Source organism: Bos mutus, chromosome 2 (genome assembly GCF_027580195.1).
Source record: "Bos mutus isolate GX-2022 chromosome 2, NWIPB_WYAK_1.1, whole genome shotgun sequence".
In the NCBI taxonomy this organism is placed as follows: Eukaryota; Metazoa; Chordata; class Mammalia; order Artiodactyla; family Bovidae; genus Bos; species Bos mutus.
The window spans coordinates 88,847,484-88,874,186 of record NC_091618.1 but is presented as its reverse complement, the minus strand read 5'-3'; the positions used below and the strand labels follow the sequence as shown (position 1 = coordinate 88,874,186).

General features: G+C 41.5%; 1 protein-coding gene across 2 annotated transcripts in view; it reads right to left on the bottom strand.

The window, feature by feature from the left end:
• Positions 1-26,703, bottom strand: part of LYPD6B (LY6/PLAUR domain containing 6B) — a 240,612-nt gene that overhangs the window by 30,151 nt on the left and 183,758 nt on the right. For both annotated transcript variants that reach the window (XM_070380740.1, XM_070380746.1), the window contains one exon: positions 7,589-7,644. The gene's annotated coding sequence lies outside the window, so the exon portion shown is untranslated. The remainder of the gene's footprint in view (positions 1-7,588; positions 7,645-26,703) is intronic.

Here is a 26,703-nt window from a genome sequence, read left to right as displayed (position 1 = left end):
TTCATTTGGGAAAGCTTTAGGATACAGAACTGTTGCTATGCATTTGTCCTGGTGTCTTTCTTCTGTCCTGAGGCTTTATGTCACGGACCATGATTTATAGAACTAGCTCAAATTATTCCTGATTCTATATCTAAAATTGTATTGCACAAGAACATGTTCATGGCTATCATTCTAAAACAGGAGGCCATTTGAAAACCAACAATAAACTACATGCAATGGCAAAAGAATATCATGCTAACTTTTGCACAGTCACAAATTCCAGAACAGATTATTCAAAGAACTCTCTGGAAGGTAACAAGCTTATAAAAGCAATTCTAATTTAAAAAAAGTCTGCATTCTACATATATAACAAAGTTACAGCATGTCACTTGCCCTATAAATTGTCACTATATTACCACTTGGAGCAGAAGAAAGTGTACACATAAAGATATATATGTGCATCATTTTATATTCCCAGAGGAATTGAAAAATGATAGGCAATAAATAGTGTCTTAATTGCATCATGAAAGATGACATTTAAGCAATGGTTCACAGTCCTACAAAGGTAAAGTCAAGTGTACATGCTGACCAGTCTAGTGCGGGGACAATGGCTTTTAGAGGCGCTCAGGCCGGGAGCAAATTCTGCCCCTGCCATTAGTTGGACCTGCCGCCTCTGGCTGATTCCTCTACTGCTCTGAGACTCAGGTTCCTATCAGTAAAACAGAGATATTAAATATCTATTTTGCACAGAGTTGTGGGAATTAAAGGAGAATGACTAAGTCCCTATACACTGTTGGTTTAATTATCAAACTATTAAATAAGTATTAAACACTACAATTAGAAGGGGGTGGAATGGATTGGGAGATTGGGATTAATTTATATACACTACTATGTTCTAAATAGATAACCAATAAGGACTGTATAGCACAGGGAACTCTCTTCAATGCTCTATGGTGACTAAATGGGAAGGAAATCCAAAAAAGGGGATATATGTATATGTATGGCTGATTCACTTTGCTGTACAGCAGAAACTAACGCATTATAATGCAAAAAAAAATCTAAAATTTGAGATTTATGATTCCTCAATGGATTACATACCAGCCAATATGATTAAGATTATACCATATCTGGGCCAGATTTAAGACAAATTCAATACACCTATTTTCAGCTCTCAAATGCTGTAATTATCTAAGTACATATGAGAGAAGAATGTAAAACTCCTCTGAAGATGAGTTTTAAGAAAACTACTCTAGAATATATGTGAGCACAATATTTAGGCCTCAGTGGAGTATTTTCATTTAACTGCTTTCTGATAAGTCTATATTCTTTGTCTATTCAGTTCAATTCAGTCGCTTACTCGTCTCCAACTCTTTGCAACCCCATGAACCACAGCATGCCAGGCGCCCCTGTCCATCACCAATTCCTGGAGTCCACCCAAACCCACGTCCATCAAGTTGGTGATGCCATCCAACCATCTCATCCTCTGTCATCCCCTTCTCCTCCTGCCCTCAATCTTTCCCAGCATCAGGGTCTTTTCAAATGAGTCAGCTCTTCGTATCAGGTGGCCAAAGTATTGGAGTTTCAGCTTCAACGTCAGTCCTTCCAATGAACACCCAGGACTGATCTTTAGGATGGACTGGTTGGATCTCCTTGCAGTCCAAGGGACTCTCAAGAGTCTTCTCCAACACGACAGTTTAAAAGCATCAATTCCTTGGTGCTCAGCTTTCTTTATAGTCCAACTCTCACATCCATACATCTTTGTCTATGCTTATAAATAAAAGCAGTTCTCATAAAGCGTGCTTTAAAAAGCAACAGGCTCCCTAGAGTCTGTCATACAAAGTAAAATAAGTCAGAAAGAGAAAAACAAATATTGGCTATTAACACATACATATGAAATCTAGAAAAATGGTATTGAGGAACCCATCTGTAGGATGGGAATGGAGATGTAGAGACCAGACTTGTGGTCACTGTGGTGTGGGAAGGAGAGGGTGGGACAAATTGAGAGAGTAGCATCGACATATATAGACTATCATGTGTAAAATAGATAACTAGCAGGAAGCTCAGCTCAGTGCTCCTTGATGACCTAGAGGGGTGGGATGGTGAGTGGGTAGGAGGGGAATTCAAGAGGGAGGGGATATATGCATACATATGGCTGATTCATGTTGCTGTACAGCAGAAACTAACACAACATTGTAAAGCAATGATACTGCAATTAAAAGTAAATTTTTTTAAAATTCCAAAAAAGAACAGTAGACTCTGCTTGTATTTCTCACTCTTCTTTAAAGAAATACTTTGTATTTCTCACTCTTCTTTAAAGGCTAAGCTCCAATATTTCTTCCTCATGAAAACTTTCTGTGTCTACTCTGCCCCATGGAATAGTCTCCACCCTAGAAAATGCTTGGGGTTTGTTTGGGGATACAAGATTGCCCTTCCTTCTTGAGCACTGGAGTGGGAATTGCAGCTCCAATTCTTGAGCTAAAGGTCTCTAAATGCCTCACACACATAGGCATTACATGTTTTTTTTTAAAAAAAAGCTTTTTCATCTTTTCCACCAACAGAATTTCCATTTCCATGTTGACTGTTCATTTAGATTTTAGGTGAACACATGAAGATTGTGAGAGCTCTGTTTTCAACAACTAAAGCTCTGCCCATCGCTGGCCTAGTGTATTCACATGTGGTTCAACACATACTAGGTTGGGCCTTAAATAAGCTCCGACCACATGATCTTCCCAAGCTATCCTAAAAGGGTGAAAGGGACTAAGCCCTGCTGGGCTTTCATCTCTTGCTCCTCCAGCCCCATCATCCAGCCTTGTCCACCCTGATCTGTGCCCTGCAAAGCCAAGCTATGATGACCAGGCACACAGTTCCCTTTCCTACGGGCTCTCAATTTGATTTGGTCAATGGCAGAAACTAGCAGACTGGAGAGTGGGCAGAGAGTGAGACTGAGGTATTTACTCCCCAGACTCACTCCCTGCCAGGCTGTCATCATGCCTCTCAGATCCTGTCAGGTCCCTAACTTCATAGCTACCTTCTCCTGGGTTCCAGTAACCATTTTTTCTTATCCAAGGCTCAGATGGTAAAGAATCTGCCTGTAATGCAGGGGAACCCAGGTTCAATCCCTGAGTCAAGACGATCCCCTGGAGAAGGGAAAGGCTACCCACTCCAGTATTCTTGCATGGAGAATTCCATGCTCAGAGGAGCCTAGTGGGCTACAGTCCATACGGTTGCAAAGAGTCAGACACGACTGAGCAACTCACAGCTTCAGGCCCGTAGGAGAGAAATGGCTTCTCTCTGTTGCCATCTCTGAAGGCTGGGACTATCCTTTGTTGATATTCCTAAACCTAGCCCAAACCACTGTAAATAGCCCCTTATTCATTCTCTCAAATAACACCAGTCTGAATATGCCATCTGGTTCCTTCCAAGACCCTGACGAAGCTGTGAATCTAGTCTCAAAACACTAGGAAGTGAGTCACACTGAACCAAAGTGTCAGGCGTTGTAGGGATAGCTGCAGTGACTAAACAATACCTCTTTACCAGGAGAGTATAAGAGCAACTGTTACAACTGGATGTATGCTACAAACTGATCAAGGGGAGAATGAAGGCTTTAGAAAGAAAATGAGAATATTAACAAGAAAAATCTAGCTGAAAAATATTTTATAATCCCATGCAAATATCATAAGGCCACCAAAATGCATCTTTTTTTCTGCTCCTACCATCACTAAAGAACATCATGAAATAAGGAGAGAGAGGGAGGTGAAATTCCTGAACCTTATTTAATAAAAGAGCTGAGAAAAATGAACACATTTTGATGAACATAGCACTGGAGCCCATGGAAGCTTTAGTGTATTCAAAGCTGTACTCTTACTCCATCATAGAACCTAACACAGAAATGTAAGTTTATTTAAACACAAACATTTCACTGAGGAAGGGGGAAAGATGGGGGAGTAGGAAGACCCTGAGCTCACCTCCTCTCATGAGTATAGCAAAACAACTATTTGCAAAACAATCATCCATAAAAAATGACTAGAACCCATCAGAAAAGATCTTCTCCAACTAAAGACATAAAGAAGGAACCACAACAAGACAACTAGGAAAGGCAGACTCAGGATAAAATCAAATCCCATACCCCTGGGGGGGTTGACCCCCAGACTGGAGAATTATATTGTGCAGGTTCTCCGAAAAGGCATAAGAATTCTGGACCCCATGTCCAATTCCCCAGCCTTCATGGTCCTGCATCAGGACCTAGAGCAGTAGTCCCCAAACTTTTTGGCACCAGAGACTGGTTTCATGGAAGAAAATTTTTCCATAGGCCGGCAGGAGAGGGGGCAAGTTTTGGGATGATTCAAGTGCAAATGATTACATTTACTGTGCATTTTATTTCCAGTCTAATGATGCTGCTGATCTGACAGGAGGTACCAGTCTGTGGCCCAGAGGCTGAGGACCTCTGCCCTAGAGCATTTGACTTTGAAGGCTAGTAGGGCTTAATTTCAGGAGCTTCACAGTACAGGGGGAAATAGAGACTTTACTCTTAAAAGGGCTACACAAAATTTCACATACAACCAGGACCTAAGACAAAACCAGTAATTTGATAGGAACCCATGCCAGACCTCCCTGCTTGTCTTAAGAGAGTCACTCAGAAAGATGGGAGGTGGCTGCCGCTCACCGAGGGGATGTAGACACCAGTCACAGCCATAATGGGGAACATTCCACCCATGAATACTGCTCCTGGCAGCACAAAAGACCCCAAATAGTAAAAACAATCTTGAGAAAGAAGAACAGAGCTGGAGGAATCACATGCCTTAACTTCAGACTATATTACAAAGCTACAATAATCACAAGCTGGAATCAAGATTGCCGGGAGAAATATCAATAACTTCAGATATGCAGATGACACCACCCTTATGACAAAAAGCAAAGAGCATCTGAAGAGCCTCTTGACAAAGTTGAAAGAGGAGAGGGAAAAAGCCGGCCTAAAATTCAACATTCAAAAAACCAGGGTCATGGCATCCAGTCCCATCACTTTATGGCAAATAGATGGGGAAACAATGGAAACAGTGACCGATTTAATTTTCTTGGGCTCCAAAATCACTGCAGATGGTGACTGCAGTTATGAAATTAAAAGACCCTTGCTCCTTGGAAGAAAAGCTATGACAAACCTAGATAATGTATTGAAAAGCAGAGATAATACTCTGCCAACAAAGGTCCATATAGTCCAAGCTATGGTTTTTCCAGTAGTCATGTATGGATGTGAGAGCTGGACCATAAAGAAGGCCGAGTGCCAAAGAACTGATGCTTTCAAACTATGGTGTTGGAGAAGACTCTTGAGAGTTCCTTGGACTGAAAGGAGATCAAACCAGTCAGTCCTAAAGGAAATCAACCCTGAATATTCATAGGAAGGATTGATGCTGAAGCTGAAGCTCCAATATTCTGCCCACATGATGTAAAGAGTCGATTCATTGGAAAAGACCCCGATGCTCGGAAAGTTGAAGCCAGGAGGAGGAGGAGAGGACAGAGGATGAGATGGTTGGATGGCATCACCAACTCAATGGACATGAGTTTCAGCAAACTCCCAGAGATGCTGAAGGACAGGGAAGCCTGGCATGCTGCAGTCCATGGGGTCGCAAAGAGTTGGACACGACTGAGCGACTGAACAACAGTAATCAAAACAGTGTGGTACCAGCACAAAAACACAGATCAGTGGAATAGGACAGAAAGGCCAGAAATAAGCCCACATACTTATAATCAGCAATAATCAACTTGAACTTTGATAAAGATGGCAAAAATATGCAATGGGGAAAAGACAATTTCTTCAGTAAGTGAAAACTGGACAGCTACATGTAAAAGGATGAAATTAGAACGTTCTGTCACACCATATACAAAAACAAACTCAAACTGAATTAAAGACCTAAAAGTAAGACCAAAACCCTAAAACTCTTAGAAGAAAACTTAGAACACACTTTGATATAAATTACAGCGATATTTCTGGGGTCCGTCTCCTAAATTAAAGGTGACAAAAGCAAAAATAAACAAATGAAACCTAATTAAACGGAAAAGATTTTGTGCAGCAAAGGAAACAACTGAAAAACAAAAAGACAACCTACTGAAAGGAAGGAAATATTTGCAAATGACATGACTGATAAGGGATTGATAACCAACATACGTAAACAGCTCAAAGGACTCAATGTAAAAAAGTAAACAACCCAATTAAAAAATGAGCAGAAGAACTTGATAGCCATTTTTCCAAAGAGGACATGCAGATGGCCAATAGGAACATGTAAAGAAGCTCCACATTGCTAATATTAGAGAAATACAAATCAAAAGCACAATGAGATGTCACATCACACTTGTCAAAATGACTATCAACAAAAATAATACAAATAGCAAATGTTGGTGAGGATGTGGAGAAAAGGGAACCCTCATACATTGTTGGTGGGAATGTAAATTGGTGCATCCACTGTGGAAAACAGTATAGAGGTTTCTCAAAAAACTAAAAATAGAACTACTGTATGACCCAGCAATTCTACTCCCAGCTATTACTGAAAAAAATTTAAGTCACTAGTTGAATAAGATGCATGCACCGCAATGTTCACAGCAGCATTATTTACAACTGCTGAGTCGGGAAAGAAACCTGAGTGTCCATCAACAGATGAACAGATAAAGAAGAAGTGGTACATACATAACAATGGAATACTGCTGCTGCTAAGTCGCTTCAGTCGTGTCCGACTCTGTGCGACCCCATAGACAGCAGCCACCAGGCTCCCCCGTCCCTGGGATTCTCCAGGCAAGAACACTGGAGTGGGTTGCCATTTCCTTGTCCAATGCATGAAAGTGAAAAGTGAAAGTGAAGTCGCTCAGTTGTGTCCGATTCTTAGCGACCCCATGGACTGGAGCCTACCAGGCTCCCCCAGCCATGGGATTTTCCAGGCAAGAGTACGGGAGTGGGGTGCCATTACTCAGCCACAGAAAGAAAACAAAATTTTGCCATTTGTAGCAACATGGATGGACGTGGAGGGCATACACTAAATGAAATAGGCCAGAAAGATACAATACACGCTATCAGTTATATGTGGACTCTGAAAAATATAACAAACTAGTGAATATAACAAAAAAGAAGCAGACTCACAGATGTAGAGAACAAGTTAATAGTTCCAAGTGGAGTCAGGTGGGAGGGGCAGCATGGGGGTGGGGCGGCGGGAGAAGTGGGAGGTACAAACCATTGGGTTTAAAATAGGCTCAAGGCTGTGTTGTACAACAAGGCAGTAGACAATATTTTCTAATAACTATAAATGCAAAATAACCTTTAAAAACTGTATATTTTTAATATTAAAATAAAAATAAATTCACTGAAAACCAGAATTCCATATTAACACAATTATGATTTGCCCTATTCTCCTTCCTTAAAATCTTGTGTTTCAATAAACAACACTATATTTATGTGACAATGGGCTTGTCACTTAAATGAAGGACTTTCTCCTGAACTTCCTCTGATTTTTCTCTGGTTACCTCTCACCTTCCACAGTCCAAAAACTTCCTATTGGGATAATGGTCTTAGCAGCCTCATTTCCCAGAGAAGCCATTTACTTCACCTTCCAAATCTACTTGTACTCACCCTTAATTTTCTCTTCACCTCCTCTTTCACTTCCTGCTACTCTCACCCAAGGACACCTAAAAAAAAAAAAAAAAAAGGTTCAGCTTGAAATGTACATTGAGATCTCATCCATATTCTGTACCAATTTCCAGACCATAAAACTCCTTATTGGCAGAGACAGTGTTCTATGATAACGCCTAAAACAGTCCCTTTTACCTTGTGCTTAAAATAAAGCACACCTTGAAAGTACTTTGTAAAACAGCTTCATGCAAATACAGAAGTCAAAGAGGCCAAAAGAGGGGTCCCTTTTCTTTTCCCCTTTTGTTAATGAACACAAAGATTCTTTTCACTGGAACACCTAAGAGAGAAAGCTAGCTTAGGGATTTGGTAAGAGTGGCATCTGGAAAGTGAGGGGGTCTGGGGGAGCCCCAGTGACTCTTATTGTTTAAATCATGCTGGAATGTGAAGCCAACTATAACCAACACCCAGCTCGCACCACTGATGGCAAAGGTGACTTCTGGTCCAAAGAGTCACAAATCTGAGCTACTGTCTTCCAAGGAGGCCAACAGCCACTCCAGCAGCCAGCTCAGGGCATGCACCTCAGGCCTGCCACTCCTTGCTAACCTCCTCCTGTCTCCAATACAGTTGCTTGCTACCATTCGCACAGGGTAGACACTCAGTAAGGAACTGTTGATTATGCCCAAACAAGGATGACTTCACCCATTCATTCACTTCGAAAAGTCCACTCCCCTGACTCTGATGATGACCGATTTCCATTTACCCTTTGGCATCTGCATCTGGGCAGCAGGCAACTCATGGCTATGCAGCCTCAAATTATCACAGTCACTATATCATGACTCATCAGTAAAGAACTTTCCCATCAGAATCTAATTAAGGTTCCTCACATCCCTGTGAGGTAAGCGGGTATGCTCTCCTGCAGTTTATAAGGAGGAAATTGGGGATGAAGAGGTTACCGGCTCTGTCAAAGGTTATTAAGGGTGTCTGCCAGGGATGAAGTCATTCCACAGTCATCCTGGTTCAGTCTTTCCACTCACTATGGATCCAGGTCTTTTCCTTGTGCTGTGACCACCTTATCATTTTCTGGACTTGTGTGATGGTGCAGACAGAGTCCAGCAGATACATGCATTTCAAAAGGAAAAAGAGGTATTATGGTATACCCTCCCGGGGGCTCAGTAGTAAAGAATCTCCCTGCCAATGAAGGAGACAAAAGAGACGCAGGTTCAACCCCTGGGTTGGGAAGATCCCCTGGAGTATGAAATGGCAAACTGCTCCAATGTTCTTGCCTGGAAAATCCCATGGACAGAAAAGCCTGAAGGGCTACAGTCTATAGGGTCAAAAAGAGTCAGACATGACTTAGCGACTAAACTACAAGAAGAAAATGTGCCCTTGCTAAATACTTCAGATGTCTCTGCCCATAATAACTCATATTAGAAGTCCTCTCTCAGATACTTTCCAGTAAAGGTATCTTGTTAGGTAGAATTAATACTGTCTCCTGGAAAGAGGGTTCAGAATAAAACATCATCCTTTTCCTGAGAAAGGGACAATAAGGTTCACTCCTGCAACTTCAGAGGTACAGCCAGCACACAGGCAGCCTTGGAGTTCAGGGTTATTGCCTGTTCAGGTTTGTGAACTTCCTAGAGCACAATGATCGCACAGTCTCCCCAACACACTTCGGCCAGGCCCTCTTGGCTCTTAGCACGCTTTATGTCTCTGATGGGTTTCCTAGGGCAGGTACACAGCAAATTCTGCAACTTCCTCTACCACCGGCCTTTCTGACTTTGCCAAAGAAAACCAGGATTATCTGCTCCCAAGGGAGAAGCACGTTTCAACCACCAAAACCATGTCCTTTTTGCTTTGCCAGTTCTGCTTCCTCCTCCTAGCTCCAGATGAAGACCCTTCCCAGGTTCTCAGCTTTTATGTTATTACTATTTACTTCCCCACAGTGTGATTACTGTTACTTTTCTTAGGGACCAGGTTTATGCTCACACATGGTACTCCCACTCCTTGTTGATTTGTAAGTCACCAGACCCATCCCTGATCTGAGGAGGCTGGACTGTATATTTCTGTCATTTTACATAGCACGAACTGGAGTAGATTACTTACTATTTCATTTGGGGAATGACTAGTTCAGAAAGACTATAAAACATGCTCTAATGCCACAGTAATTAAAACAGTGCAGCAGCATTTGAGTAGACAGACAAATGGAACAGAATAGAAAGTCTGGAAAACAGACTGAAATACACATGAGAGTCTGTTATATGGGGAAATGGCATCTAAAACCAGTAAGATAAGAATAAACTTTAAGAAACTGAGTTGGGATAACTGGGTACATATATCATATTGCACACACAGAAAACAAAGCCATAAGTGTTCCAGAAAAGAAAATCTGAACACAGACTGGTACTGGATAATCTTAAGGAATCACTGGTATAATAATGAAATAGAAATTATATCCTAGAAAGTTTGACATGTTATTGATATATATTGATGCACTTACAAAGAAAATATAATGTCTGGGATTTGCTTTAAATATTCTGAAAATGGGTGGGAGAATAAGATGAAATAATACTGGCACAATATTCCAAATTGTTGAAGTTGGATGACAGGTAGTTGGGGTTTATTATACTATTTTCTCTAATTTGTCTATGCTTAAAATTATCTGTAATAAAATATTTTAAAAATACAAGAAAATATAAATGACTTCCTTGGAGAGGGGAAAGGCCATTCTGACTATGATTAAAAAATTAGAATGTATTAAAAAGTTTGAAAATTCAATTACATTAAGCAACAATAAATTCTGTATAACAAAAAAATATCATAAGTTAAAAAAAAAAGCAAATAAGCTGGGGGAAATATTTTCAACTCATGTCACAGACAAAACAATGGATAATCTCACTAACATTGAAAATTGATAAGAAAATTATCAGAACCCAACAGAAAAATTAGTAAAGGACATTAATAGACATTTTGTGGGAAAAAAATGAATAAAATGGCCTTTAAACAACATGATGTAAGCTGACCATCTTTTCAAATAGAAAAAATATAAATTAAAACTATATAAATTCCAAATTTTGACTTCTCTGATCGATAAAGATGTTTTCTAATACTCTTTTGAGGAGACCATAGGAAATCAGTCATTTTCATACACTGCTGGAGGGAACGTGACTCCAAGGAGCAATTTGGAAACATTATTAAAATTTCAAATGCATTTACCCTTGACCCAAAATCTCACTTCTGGGAATTTTTTTTACAGATGGTCTGCTTTCATGCAAAATAATATACTGCCATGATAGTCTTTGGAGCATTGTTTATAATAGCAAATGATTGGACAAAACCCTAAGTGTCCATCAAAAGAGTATGTGTGTGTGTGTAGGGGAGTGTATACATATATATATATACACACCTAAAATGGAATATGATCCAGCCATTTGAAAAAATGGGATTTCCCTGGCTGTCCAGCAGTTAAGACTCTATACTTCCACTGCGGGGGGCAAAGGTTCCATCCCTGGTCGGGGAACTCAGATCTTGCATGTTGCATGGCACAGCCAAAAAAAGAAAAAAAAAAGGAGATACTCCCTATATTCTGCTGTGAAAAAGTTCTAGGAGATATATATATATATGAATAGAGATAGTTATAAATATATGAGTATCATGTCATTTTTGTGTGTTAGAGAGGGAACAAAAACTGCTATATGTATTCATACTTATATGCATAAATATACTCAGGAACAGTTTATAGGAAACTAATAAAAGTGATGACATGTAGGTGGAGGGACGGGGGTAAATAATACACCTAATTAGAGGACAGAAGCGGGATGGAGACTTCTCAAAGCACATCTCATTTCATTGTTTTGAGTTTTGATCCATATGAATGCGTAACTTACTCAAAATTTAAATTAAAACAGGGTTTGACTGGCTCTGTAGTTTATAGATAAGCACCTACTGTATATTTAAAGATCAACAGTTCTCTCTAAATGGACCAGGGACTTTGTAAATCCAAAGAGCAAATGATACAAAAACATTGCAGAGCCAAATAAAAATGCTCTCATTTAGTGGTAGGGATGGGAGTCAAAGACAATTCACCATCTTAATTACATTTTGCAAATTCCATTGGGAAAGCCCCTGAGATCTTAATAAGAACACAGTCACAGTTGTCTGCAATATGACAGTGGATTAAAAATGTAGGAAAGGGAGAGAACAGCCAGGAAGCGCTGCCTCCCAGCAGAACAGGAGTGGTCTATCCATTTGAATCCACTGTGATTGTTGACTATTAGCAACACATCCCTCTCGCACTGCAGGCCAATCCGTTCTAACTTTTTCATTCCTAAAGTCCAGACCCCAGATTCCACTTTTAGAAGGATTTAAATAAACTGTATTGGAAAAGACCCTGATGCTAGGAAAGACTGAAGGCAAAAGCAGAAGAAGGTGGCAGAGGATGAGATGGTTAGATAGTATCACTGATTCAATGGACATGCATCTGAGCAAACTCCAGAACTTAGTGAAGGACAGGGAACCCTGGGGTTCTGCAATCCATGGGGTCACAAAGAGTCAGACATGACTGAGCAACTGAACAACAACAATGCAGAAGATAATCAGTGAACCAGGTTTTAAGTTGTAAAACAAAATGCACAACTGCCATGAAAAGCATGTTCCACAAAAAATAATTACCTTAATATGATATACAGAATTTTGACAAGCACACACACACAAAATTTTTATGTTCATTAGCCCACAGTGTTTATTGCCCCTAAATGAGCACTTTCTGTTAGGCTCTTTGAACTATGAGAAATGGCTTATCTCCCAGGACTCCAATTGACAGTCTGAAATCTCAGAATTCAGCAACCTCCTCCCCCATCTCCACATGAAGGCTTCACAGGTAAGAGGGGCCTATAACCCACTCCCACAGGAAAGGATGCAATGGTTCCTTGTGCACATAGTTGGGGGGAAATTCCTATTTAGCTGGGTACCAAGTTAAATATTTATCTCGTGGGCAGTTCCTCACATGTTGAATCAAGTATTAAGAGTTAGTGCTAACGTTGGGGAAGTCACTTAACCCCCTTGTGCCTCAGTTTCCATACTGTAAAAGGAGAAGATAAAAAAATACAACCTCAAGGGAGTGAGTGAACATCACAGTCACTTGGAATCATGTCTGAAGACAGTGCAAACTCAGTAAATATTAGCTGCCTGCCTGTAACATCTTAGAGACGAGTACGTTGAAAACTCTGTCTTTGGAGCCAGACTTCCAGGGCTGCCTGAGAAGTTACAGAATACATTTCTGTCACCATTTTCCTTAGACTAATTAGCTCTGGTACAAATGGAAATTATCTACTTTCAAAACTTCAACTTTACTAGTGTTGAGTGATTTATACGATTCTGTAACCAGGAGGTCCCAGACCTACATTCTCTCCTTAGCAAATCTGTACATCTTCTTCCATAGACAGTATTTGTTCATCACGTCTTGTCTTAGAAATGACTTCAGGCAAGGGTTAGGCAGAGAATATCACCCCCTTTCCCCACCTTCTGTGTGAGGCCTGGAACACAGGGAGCAGAGGAAGACACCCAGACAGGGGTGGAACCAACCAGTCAACCGCTTCCCCGGGAAGTTTAGAAGAGACACCGGGTTGGGCCAGCTCACAAATAGAACAGACACGCAGCTGGACTCTGGGATCTGGCACCTCCAAGCTTCTCTTTTCCATCACAGAGGGATGTTAAAGTGTCATGTGCTTAGTTGCTCAGTCGTGTCCGACTCTTTGTGACCCCATGGACTGTAGCCTGCCAGGCTCCTCTGTCCATGGGGATTCTCCAGGCAAGAACACTGGAATAGATAGCCATGCCAACCTCCAGGGGATCTTCCCAACCTAGGGACAGAACCCAGGACTTGCGCATTGCAGGCAGCTTCTTTATCGTCTGAGCCCCCAGGGTTGTGATGTGGAAGCAAACGGGAAAAAAGAACATCCTTAATCAGTAGTTTCAATGTGTGCCTGTTCCTCCCCAATAGTGGCTCATCATAACATTACGCAAGCTGGAGAGGACGGGAGGTGAGGGTGGACAGTCAGGAAGACACCATCCAGAACGCTACAAACAGCTCCCCCAGATCATTTGACCTTAGAGGAGAAAAGGAAATCAGATCCTGCATCCCTAATGGGAAATCACAGGATAAACATTTTCCTGGCTAAAAGTTTGAAATATATACCTTTGCCACACTCAAAATTTTCACCCATTATTTCTTGCCTTATACTTTCCTCCTTTAAAATGTACATGTTAATTTCATAGAATAATCCAGTTTATACACTGTAAATGCACACAATCCATTTTTTCAGTTATTCAATCAGTATTTATGGATCACCTACCACATGCCCAGCATGGTTTTGTTCACCACCATAGCTTTAGTCCCTAAAACACAGATGCTGCTCTCAGAGGTCAGACTTTTCAATGCTTTACTAATGGTTTCCTCCATGAGCCCTCATATAGAACAACTTCCTTTTTTTAAGCTAACATTTATTGAGGGCTTATGGGTGTCAGGCGCTGAACACCATTAATTCATTTAATTCTCACAGCACCTCTGTGAAGTGGTACTATTATTATCCCCTTTTAACAGATGAGTTTGAAATTTAAAGACAGGAAAAGTAACTTACTCAAAACCACATAGCCAGTAAATCACAAACAGAATTAAAATTCAGGTCCAATTACAAACTCCTCCATCTTAATCCTTACAACTAAACTGCCTTCAAAACTTCCTAAATAGAGTTGGCCAGGATGGATATATTCGGTTTCTAATGGTCTCTTCTGCATTTTCTTTGTTTGCTTTGCTGTAATTTTCATCTTCTAAACAATGTCTTTCAAGCATCTACAAAATGATCATTTAAAAGCAATTGTATCCAGTCATGGGACCATGGCAGAGCAGGCTAAAAAATGACAGCCATTTGAACATAAATATTTAAATATATGCACTACACTCCATTTAGTGTATTATTCATATTCTAGGCTGACATAAAAAAGGTTTTTGGAACTTACCAGCTGCTTCCTTTTGTGATCTCAATGATTCTCACCCAAATAAGACTCAAAGGACCCATTTTCCAAATCAGCTTCCTTATATTTACACCTGGTCATTGATGTCATTTGCTGTCTTTTCTGCCAATCCCAAACTGACTAGGGAGGAGGATCAGTCTGAATTCTAATTGCTTCCTTTCCCTTTCCCCAAACCTTGCATTTTCCCCGCCTAAAACCAAAACCATAGTTTAGAGAAGTGAGTGTGATTAAGCAAATTATGAACCAGCTCAGGGAGCTACTCTAATTAGGGATACTTTCCTGACTCGGCTCACAGGAGGCCTGGCCTGCCTAGAACAACTACTCTCTCTGGGGGTGGTATGTCAGCTGATGGCAATCACTGCTACTATTTTTCCAGGTTAATGTGATATTAGGGTCTGAAGCCCCAAACTTGAACAATTATTCTCCTTGATATGTCTTTACCCAGCCCACTGATAAATGTTGCCTGTCGGCCCTGAATGCCCCAGCAGCCCACACAACCATTCATCAGACATCAGATTCTTCAATGGGAAGAAGAAGGTGTGCCCACAGGCAGTATCTGTCTCCCTCTCTCATCATATTTAAGCTTCCTGAAGGTAGGAGTAGTCTGGCATCTCCAGCAATGGGACTGGCACAGAGCAGGGGCCCAAGTGTTTGCTGAATATTGTGGAATGAAGAAAGGAGGTATAAAAAGTACAGTCACCTTCTCCTTTAAGGGGCACTTGACGGGACAATGCATCTAATAATAAAATACTTGCATGGGGGATATACATATCACATACTACACTGAAATGAAGATGCATGAGCACCAAATCACTTCAGTCACATCCGACTCTTAGAAACCTGGACTGTAGCCCTCCAGGCTCCTCCATCCATGGGATTCTCCAGGCAGGAATACTGGAGTGGGTTGCCATGCCCTTCTCCAGGGGATCTTCCTGACCCAAGGATGGAACCCACCTCCCTTATGTCTCCTGCGCTGGCAGGTGGGCTCTTTACCACTAGTGCCACTGTTTTCCTTAAAAAACTAAAAATAGAGCTACCACATGATCCAGCAATCTTACTCCTGGGCATACATCCAGAAAAGATGAAAACTCTAATTCAAAAGGACACATGCACCCCAAAGTTCTCAGCAGCACTATTTAAAACAGCCAAGACATGGAAGCACCCTAAGCATCCATTGACAGAGGAATGGATAAAGAAGATGTAGCACATGTATCAGAGAAGGCAATGGCACCCCACTCCAGTACTCTTGCCTGGAAAATCCCATGGACGGAGGAGCCTGGTGGGCTGCAGTCCATGGGGTCGCTAGGAGTCGGACACGACTGAGCGACTTCACTTTCACTTTTCACTTTCATGCATTGGAGAAGGACATGGCAACCCACTCCAGTGTTCTTGCCTGGAGAATCCCAGGGACGGCGGAGCCTGGTGGGCTGCCTTCTATGGGGTCACACAGAGTCGGACACGACTGAAGTGACTTAGCAGCAGCAGCAGCAGCAGATGTATACAAGGGAATACTGCTGCTGCTGCTAAGTCGCTTCAGTCGTGTCCGACTCTGTGTGACCCCATAGAAGGCAGCCCACCAGGCTCCGCCGTCCCTGGGATTCTCCAGGCAAGAGTACTGGAGTGGGCTGCTATTGCCTTCTCCACAAGGGAATACTACTCAGCCATAAAAAAGAATGAATTAATGCCATTTGTCACAATGTGGATGGACCTAGAGATTGCTGTACTAAGTGAATTCAGAAAGATAAATACTATATCATTTATGTGTATAATCTTTAAAAATTATACAAATGAACTTAATTACAAAACAGAAAGAGACTCACAGACATAGAAAATAAAGTTTGGTTGTTAAAGAAAGTGAAGAAGAACTAAAAAGCCTCTTGATGAAAGTGAAAGCGGAGAGTGAAAAAGTTGGCTTAAAGCTCAACATTCAGAAAACGAAGATCATGGCATCTGGTCCCATCACTTCATGGGAAATAGATGGGGAAACAGTGGAAATAGTGTCAGACTTTATTTTTTGGGGCTCAAAAATCACTGCAGTTGGTGACTGCAGCCATGAAATTAAAAGACGCTTACTCCTTGGCAGGAAAGTTATGACCAACCTAGATAGCATATTCAAAAGCAGAGACATTACTTTGCCAACAAAGGTCCGTCTAGTCAAGGCTATGGTTTTTCCAGTGGTCATGTATGGAAGTGAGAGTTGGACTGTGAAGAAAGCTGAGTGCCGAAGAATTGATAGTTTTGAACTGTGGTGTTGGAGAAGACTCTTGAGAGTCCCTTGGACTGCAAGGAGATCCAACCAGTCCATTCTGAAGGAGATCAGCCCTGGGATTTCTTTGGAAGGAATGATGCTAAAGCTGAAACTCCAGTACTTTGGCCACCTCATGCGAAGAGTTGACTCATTGGAAAAGACTGTGATGCTGGGAGGGATTGGGGTCAGGAGGAGAAGGGGACAACAGAGGATGAGATGGCTGGATGACATCACTGACTCGATGGACGTGAGTCTGGGTGAACTCTGGGAGTTTGTGATGGACAGGGAGGCCTGGCGTGCTGTGACTCATGGGGTTGCAAAGAGTCGGACATGACTGAGCGACTGAACTGAACTGTTAAAGAAAAAAGAAGTGGGTGGGATAAATTAGGAATCTGAGATTAACAGATACTACTGTGTATAAAATAAACAAGAAGGATCTACTTTACAGCACAGGGAACTATACTCAATATCTTGTAATAATCTATAGTCAAAAAGAATCTGAAGAAGAATACATATAAATAACTGAATTACTTTGGTATGCATGTGAAAGCTAAAATAACATTGTAAATCAACTATAATTCAATAAAAAGAAAGAATGTTGAAAAGACAAGGCAAGCCCTTAGTACATATTTTATAGCAAATACTAGTGAGTTTTCACCATTAACTTAAAACAGTTAAAAGCTGCAATTGAAATACAGGAGAAAAGTATCAAACAGACATAGAATCAGGAGTTTGCACTGAGAAAAACAGCAGTGGGAGCAATAACCAACACTCTCACAAGTTTAATTTGGTTATGAAATCCTTCAAGGAAAATTTCAGAACTGCAGGAATTTAATACCTTACTGAGACCTACGATGTAGGTTGTATATTAAAATACTGCCAGCCCTGCTTAGGCTTCTACTTAACTTCCTGTACCTTCTGGCAATGGTAGTTCAAGACCAAGAGTTGAGAGAGCACTGTCGCTAGAATTCCTTTGGGTCTGGGCTCACTGGGCCCTGCAGAACAGACCAAAGAAAATTTGGCAATGCCCTGCAGCCATGGCATCGCCATACCATGTAGTCCATGGATTTGGCTTCCTCTGTGTAAGTGATTATGCTGAGCACTGGAATAGAAGTGTCACGTTCGGCACCATCCATCCAAACTTATCTTTGGAGTTTTTCTTAGCTGAGGAAGTATTAACAAACTTTTTAAATGGAAAACTGATACATATATACACACACACACACATATATGTAAACAGATATATATATATATATAAACCTCTTTATATTTTTTAAATTGGAGTATAATTGCTTTGCAATGTTGCATTAGTTTCTCCTGTACAACATCGTCAATCATCCATGTGTATAGATATATCCCCTTCCTCTTGAGCCTCTCCCTCCCCACTCCTCCAACCCCACCCCTCTAGGCCATCACAGAGCACTGAGATGAGCCCCCTGTGCTATACAGCAGCTTCCCACTAGCTGTCTATTTTATACTTGGCAGTATATATATGTCAATGCTACTCTCTCCAATAGGCATTCTTGAATGCCTACTATGCACTATATGAGGAGCTAGAAATAAAAATTAAGTAAGACAGGGTCCATGCCCTAAAGTTTGAATACAGTGATGAAGACAGTTTATGCACAAATGGCCAACAGGTGAAGGTTGCTATAGATACAGTGGATTGTGCAGTGTTACTAACTGCTCCATTTACTTTTATAAAATGATTTCTAGTGATCCCTTAAGCTTGTAGTAGGTAGGGAAGTGTATTATTTATGCTGAAATCTTGTAGGGAGGCTCCTAGAAATAAGCAAGTCTGCAAGGAACAAATCTACATGTGTTTAGTTTGGTTCAACAGAAGAAATGTCTAGAGAAAAAACATTTTTTTCTTACCAAGAGAAAAAGAAGCATGCTGGCTGTGACTTTCCACAGGTATCACCAGAATAAATGAATGGGGGTGGACACACTGAGACCTGTGGTCTGACGGGGAGCATGTTGAGGCTCTGTGTCCACATTCTGAACTAGGAACTTGGTAGCCTAACACTCTGTTTTTCAGCAAACTTCAGAGCCCTCATGTCCTCATTCTCAGTTCAGAAACTTCACCCTTCCAACAAAGTTCAATTCTCCCAGAAGCATAAAGTACACTAGATATGACAAGCTTGGAAAAATCAAGTTTTACTGATTACCAGTTTACTCATTGCAAATGAAATGTCCAGTGTAGGAAGAGGTACCCAGTATGTCCCTGTCCTCCAAGGTGAGTTTGTCACAACAGGTTTAGCTTATTTTCCTGAAGGCACTTTAGATACCTTTTAGAAATGGTATATTTCTGTATGATTCAAAATAAAATAATTTTTACTTACATGAAGTATTTGCCATCACCTTACTGAGCACCAAGAGCCCTGACTCTTACAATGGACATAATATAAGAACCTGTTTCCTATTTTGACTTGAAAAAGTTGGATGCAAATTCATGTGGACTGCTAAAATGTGTCACCAGCTGAAGCCAGCAAAGGGCTCTTTTGCTGTTTCAGACTGAAGCAGTCTCCTCAGTGAAATGTGGTGTAGCCTTAGAGTCTGGGAGGCAGCCTCACTTACTGACACTTTCTCCCTGTCCGTTGTGAGCATCCACAGAGTTTTTTAAAGTTTTTTTGTTGTTTTGTTTTACTTTCATATATCATGTATATGTGGAATCTTAACAAAATAATACAAACTTATTTATAGAATAGAAACAGAGTTGCAGATATCAAAAACAAACTTATGGCTACCCCTGGAGAAATGAGCAGGGGAGGGATAGTTAGGAGTCTGGGAATGGTAAAGAACCTGCCTACCAATATGGGAAACAAAATGAGGTGCGGGTTCAATCCCTGGGTCGGGAAGATCCCCTGGAGCAGGAAATGGCAACCCACTCCAGTACTCTTGCTTGGAGAAGTCCATGGACAGAGGAGCCTGGCGGGCTACAGTCCGTAGGGTCAGAGAGTCAGACACGACTGAAATGACAGTGCAGCACATATATAGGATGGGTAACTAACCAGGACCTACTGTACGATGCAGGGAACCATAATAACATGACAGAATTTTACAAGCTGTAGTGATGACTATCAGACTCATTACAACTGGTCCAAGAACTGAGTTCTACCTTGAGTTCATTTTCAAGAGAGTATCTCACCCAAACAACTTATTCAACCCTGCTTCTAAGGTCTCCCACATCCATTTTTAGATCCTTAGAATTTCAATCTTGCTTTGGGAAGATGCCAGAAATTCAAATAACCGTCTGATAATTAAATGACCACTATTGCCAGCACATCCGAAATAGTAGGTTCTTGGGAAATACCAGAGATCAAAATTCTATTAAATCCATATGAAGTACCTGCTGTGTTGTCAGCACTGTGATGACCACTACAGAGTTGAAATGGAGTTATACTTTGTATTTAAGAAAAGTCTTTGACCTAAAGAACTATTGGGACTAGATATCACACATGAAATGACTACAGTGAGAACAGGGCAGAGATGATTAATAATTATCAAAAGTGCTTTAGGGTACAGTAAGTGATAATAGAATACATTCACATACAATAGTTCTTTTGATTTTGATGACCACATGGTGAGGTAGGCAAGGGAGATACTGCATTATTAACCTCATTTTATAGAGGAGGAAACTGTGAGGCCCAGGGTAGCCAAGGGCACCTTGCAAATAAGTGTCAGAGTTCCAGGGTAGTAGTATTAGCACTGCCTCTCTGTTCTGTGATCTTGGTGCCACATCATGCTGCTTCTTTGCTAAGTACCACTGAAGAGAAAGGAGCATGGAAGGACGTGAAAGGGGAGCTGAAAAGGGTACTGGTAGGCAAAGGAAGGATATGGGGTCTTCATGGAGAAAGAAAAAGAGAGAAATAGGCAAAGAACATGACCATGGGCTTGAAGGCAGAGAACTGGGAGGGAACAACTTACTGAAAGGAGATGTATATTAGAAGGAAGTAGGAAATACAGCTTGATAGGAAAACTAAATGATCATGGAATTTGCAGAAAGTTGAAATCAGGAGTTGAGTTTTCATCTTTCTAGCAAAGAGGCTATTTTTTTGGAAGGAGACAGTATAGAGGTTAAGAAAGGGGACATGGTGTTACAGCAGCAGGCAGGTTAGAAAAGTGGATGGTAGGGAGGCAAACAGTCTGAGTTTCTGCAATTCAGGAGCGAGGGAGTGGGGGGAGGAATGACCTGGCATAGTTCTAAAATGTTGAGGTAGACATGCTTTACAGAATTCATCACCCAATTCATTTGCACGTCACTAACAACAGCAAAGCTAAAAATACTGCAGTTACAAGAACAGGGCATATAAAAGAAGGATGACTGGTGCTTAGAAATTTATGATGGATTAAGTCATTTTAGGTTGGTTGACATAAAGCTTATAAAATACGCTGTCTCAAGCATTTAGGATTGACAAAGGTAAAATTACCTGCATTTTTAGGCTTTCGTTTGACTTCCTGCATTCAGCCAGGCTGTTATCAGCTGAACTGATTACAAGCTGTTGTAGCTCCAACAGATGAAGGGATTTGAATAGGGTAGGAGGTACCCTGCATCCCTCACCTACACTCAACTGAGAATAGGTCTGATTTTATAAAATTGCTTTTATTTGGATATTTCACAAAATGGGTAAGGAGTTCCATGGCTTAAAACAACTGAATAGCCATTGATTCAGTCCAATCCTAGCCACAAACAGATGAGGAAGACAGGACAGAGAGATGCAGGGCCTGGCCCAAGGTCACAGGCAAGTGAGGCCACTTGAGGGGCATTTGTAACTATTAATACTTTAAACTAGGAACTGAAAAGGCTCCACAGCAAAAGGAGACAATCAACAAAGTGAAAAGGCAACCTACTGAACAGGAGAAAATATTTGTAAAGCAATATCTGATAAGGCATGAAGATCCAAAATATATAAGGAACTCATACAACTCAACAGCAAAAAAAAAAAATAATAATAATAATCCAATTTTAAATGGACAAATGACCTGAAGAGATACTTTCCAAAGAAGACATACAGACAGCCAACAGGTACATTTGTTGTTGTTCAGTCGCTCAGTTGTGTCCGACTCTTTGTGACCCCATGGACTGCCGCATGCCAGGCCTCCCTGTCTTTCAACATTTCCTGGAGTTTGCTCAAATTCATGTCCATTGAGTCAGTGACGCTATCCAACCACCTCGTCCTCTGTTGTACATGAAAGGTGCTAAACCACTAGGGGCTTCCCAGGTGGCACTAGTGGTAAAGAATCTGGCTGCCAATGCAGGAGATGCAAGAGACGTGGGTTTGATCCCTGGGTCAAGAAAACCCCTTGGAGGAGTAAATGGCAACCCACTCCAGTATTCTTGTCTGGAAAATCCCATGGACAGAGGAGCCTGGTGGGCTACAGTCCATGGGGGTTGCAAAGAGTTGGACAAGACTGAGTGACTGAGCACAAACATCACTAGTCCTCAGGGAAAGGCAAATCAAAATCACAATGAGATATCACCTCACACCTGTTAGAATGGTTAGCAATGAAAAACACAAGAGATGACAATTCTTGGGGAGAACGTAGAGAAAAAGGAACTCTGTCCACTGTTGGTGGGATAGTAAAGATGCAGCTCCTATGGAAAACAGTATGGAGCTCCCATATGATCTAGCAATCTTACCTCTGGGTATATATTCAAAGGAAATGAAATCAGTATTTCTAAGAGATATCTGTACCCCTATGTTCAATGCACCATTATTCATAATAGCCAAGATATGAAACCAATCTAAGTCCATCAACCAATGAATGAATTCTTTTCAAATGTAGTATACATATTTGGGATTCATATATAAGGAATATTATTCAGACATTAAAAAAAAGAAGAAGAAAATCCTGCCATTTGTGACAACATGGATGAGCCTGGAAGGCCGTATGCTAAGTGAAATAAGCCAAAGAAAGAAAGACAACTAGTGTATCACTATCATTTAAAAGTTGAATTTAAAAGTCAAAATCATAAACTAGAGAGTAGAGTGATGGTTGCTAGGGGCTGGGGGTAGAGGGAGTGGGAGGTTCTAGTCAAAGGACACAAACTTTCAGTTATAAGATGAATAAGTTCTGGGGTCTAATGGTCAGCACAGTGATTTGTTGTTGTTGTTAATACTACTGTGTTGCATACTTGACATTAGCTAAGACAGCGAATTTTAAGAAGTGTTTTCACCATTAGAAATGGTCACTATGTAAGGTGATGGAGGTGTTAATTAACTTAATTGTGGTAATCATTTCACAATATATATGAATATGCATGTCAAATCACCATGCTATATACCTTAACACAATTTTGTCAATTTCACCTCAATAAAGCCGGGGTTGGCTGGTGGGGGCACTGGGCAACCGAGAACTCAGAAAGCAAAAACCATTTAATGTACTTTGAAGACCCAGGCCAGGGTCCCCCAGCCCTTTACTGTGCCTGTGGCCTAAGCCAGTGCCCTACCCCGACCCACACAGGTGGCAGGGACCGTGACGGGGCTACAGCCCCTGCACACGCTCAGCAGGCTGGCCTCAGAACAGTGGGACTGATGCCGGCTTGAGCTTCTTCCCACATTAAGCCTCTTAGGGAACTTCTAATAAGGCAAGAGTCTGGTGAATACTTTTCTCTGACTCGTTCATATTTCAACACTTGGTTATTTCTTTTCCTCACTATAGTCTTTTTGGAGACTAAGGCAAAAAGACAGAACAAAACAAAACAAAACCCCACCTTACGAAGAGAAATGTCTGTGCCCTGGGGAAGATAAAGGAGTGCTGCAGGTTTGAGATTCTCGCTGTTACCAAAGAATTATGACCCAGAAGCACAGAGTCATTAAATCTGCTGGTTTTACTTGTATAACAGCACATAACGTACCTGAGACTGCATCACCCGCTGAATCAGGAAGTTTAGGGAGAAAAGCCCAGCAGAGTCCCTAGTAAATCTGTCTTTTTGCATTCCAGTCATAAAAAAAGCATTCTCCTCACTTCTTCACACAGGGCCTACCGTCACCTTAGCCGTGTTTATCGAGATGGACAAAGTGTCTTTGCTGAAAGTAGACATTTCTCTTCTTTGACAGCAAACACTGATTAAATATACCCAGAGAAAAGTTCGGGAGACCAGAACACACCTTTTTGCCAGTTACTAAGGGACAGACTTTCAGCTCTGGTATTTCCTCTCCTTACTGTCAAGAAAAATAAGCAAAGGTGGTAGAATTTTACAGACAATTTCTACTGAAGATATAGCTCTTTCCATTTTAACTAAGGTTGAAAGATTTCTTACCAGTTTTGTGGATTATCTCATCTAATTAAAAAAGCTCCTAAACTATCAATGCTCCTAACTGTAAATTTGGGAAAATTGGAGTTTATACAGATGATATACAAACCAACAGTGCAAGCTGAGTTCGCCCCTGGCAGGACTGGAAGGGACCATTTCGGGATGAAGGATTCTGAGGGGACTGTGACTTTGCCTGCAATGACATTAGTGGCAAGACACATTTCCAAAAGGGCCTGTAAGTTATGGATTAATGACAGCCCTCTGTGAACTGATTAACTCCTTCATATTCAGAATGCCCAGTTTACCAAGTGACAAATCAAAATTACTTTTCCAGCATTCACCAACACTGCAAACAGAACTGTATCCCACTTAGCAATCTGGGGAAAATATGATGTCTGCAGCCTGTCTGCTGATATGAGCAGTAGAGCCTGTTTTTTAATCACCCCTGTCAGAAATATAAAAATCTCCTTAAAATAGGTTAACCAGCTCTTTGGGCTTCCAAGCAATTCACCAACACAAAACTGCCTGATTTTACAATAGTGATTGGCACTGTCAGCTAGCTGCTGGGTTATTGAGATGGCTCAACTTGGTTTGAGTAGTAAAATATCTCATGTTGCCTTTGCAAGTCATCTGCATAACTGCAGAGCTTTCTAATTCCCTGGAAGAACCATAATTATGCCAGGAGAAGTTGAGGCTCTCTGATCCCCTGTCTGGTAACTGTATGCACAAACCTCCCTTTCAATTATTCCTGAACGAATAGCACTCAAGCATCATTGTGGGACAGGAAAGTGGACTTCCCGGCATGCACTTCTCTCTCCTGCCTGCCACTAGTCCGTGGTTCTGAGATCACAGAGCATGGCTGGGACTCTCTTTCCTTGGCCCCACACGTGGGTATTTACAAATTAGCTAATGAAGGAGCTATGGTTTTTCCAGTAGCCATGTATGGATGTGAGAGTTGGACCATAAAGAAGGCTGAGTGCCAAATAATTGATGCTTTTGAGCTGTTGTGTTAGAGAATACTCTTGAGAGTCCTTTGGACTGCAAGGAGATCAAGCTAATCAATCCTAAAGGAAATCAATCCTGAAGATTCATTAGAAGGACTGATGCTGAAGCGCCAATACTTTGGCCACCTGATGCAAAGAGCCGACTCATTAGAAAAGACCCTGATGCTGGGAAAGATCGAAGGCAGAAGGAGAAGGGGACAACAGAGGATGAGATGGTTGGATGGCATCATTGACTCAACCGACATGAGTTTGAGCAAGCTCTGGGAGATGGTGAAGGACAGGGAAGCCTGGCATGCTGCCATCCATGGGGTTGCAAAGAGTCAGACACAACTGAGCATCTGAACAACGACAACAAATGAAGGAACAATAAATAATCTCCTGACCACTGCAGTAGGCAGGCAAGAAGGCAAACTGATAGATGTATACTTTTATTCTTGAGCTTGATAATGTCCACTGTACCAAGCTCTAAGAGGTTGCCCTTCATCCTGTTGGAGAAGATGTAAAGCATGCTTTGTGCAGACTGGCCTGGCCTTTGGCAGATTTATTGACAAGACCTACTGGCTTGAGCAAGTGCAGGGATACACCATGTGTTGAGAAAGAAAATGAATACCTTCAACAGGCTTTCAGGACCTCAAAAAACAGCTGTTTGGCTTAGAAGATCTTATCTACAATGCATTATTATCAGGAGGAAAACATGAAAGGCATTTCTCAAGTTTAAAGGGAAAAAAAAATCTGAAAAGCAAGCTGAGTCAGCTGCCAATGTGTCTGAAGTTGTTGGAAATGCAGAGGTCTTTAATTTTGACAGACTCTGCTGCTATGAGTCGGACGCGACTGAGCGACTTCACTTTCACTTTTCACTTTCACACAATGGAGAAGGCAATGGCAACCCACTCCAGTGTTCTTGCCTGGAGAATCCCAGGGACGGCAGAGCCTGGTGGGCTGCCATCTCTGGGGTCGCACAGAGTCGGACACGACTGAAGCGACTTAGCAGCAGCAGCAGCAGCAGCTCTGTGAGCAGGGCACAGCTTCTGCATAGTTTCAGTCACTTCTGTTGTCTGTCATAGGCTAGAGGACAAGCCCATGAGCTTCCCTGATGGTTCAGTGGTAAAGAATCTGCCTGCCAATGCAGGAGATGCAGGTTCCATCCCTGGGCTGGCAAGATCCCCTGGAGGAGGAAATGGCAACCCACTCCAGTATTCTTGCCTGGAGAATCCCATGGACAGAGGAGCCTGGTGGGCTATAGTCCATGGGGTCTCTAAAGAGTCAGACACAACTTAACCGTTAAAGAACAAAAGGATAGCACATACAGCTTGCACTATTTGGTCTTTCAGGGGGTTGGGAGAGGGCAGAATGGTAGAAAACTGAGTTAATTTTACACTGACCTCTAGGTCACAGCAGTGACAAGATGCTGTCATTACAATATCTTACAATTTTTATAAAGCTCTAGATACATATTAAAAAGCAGAGACATTACTTTGCCAACAAAGGTCCGTCTAGTCAAGGCTATGGTTTTTCTAGTGGTCATGTATGGATGTGAGAGTTGCACTGTGAAGAAAGCTGAGTGCTGAAGAATTGA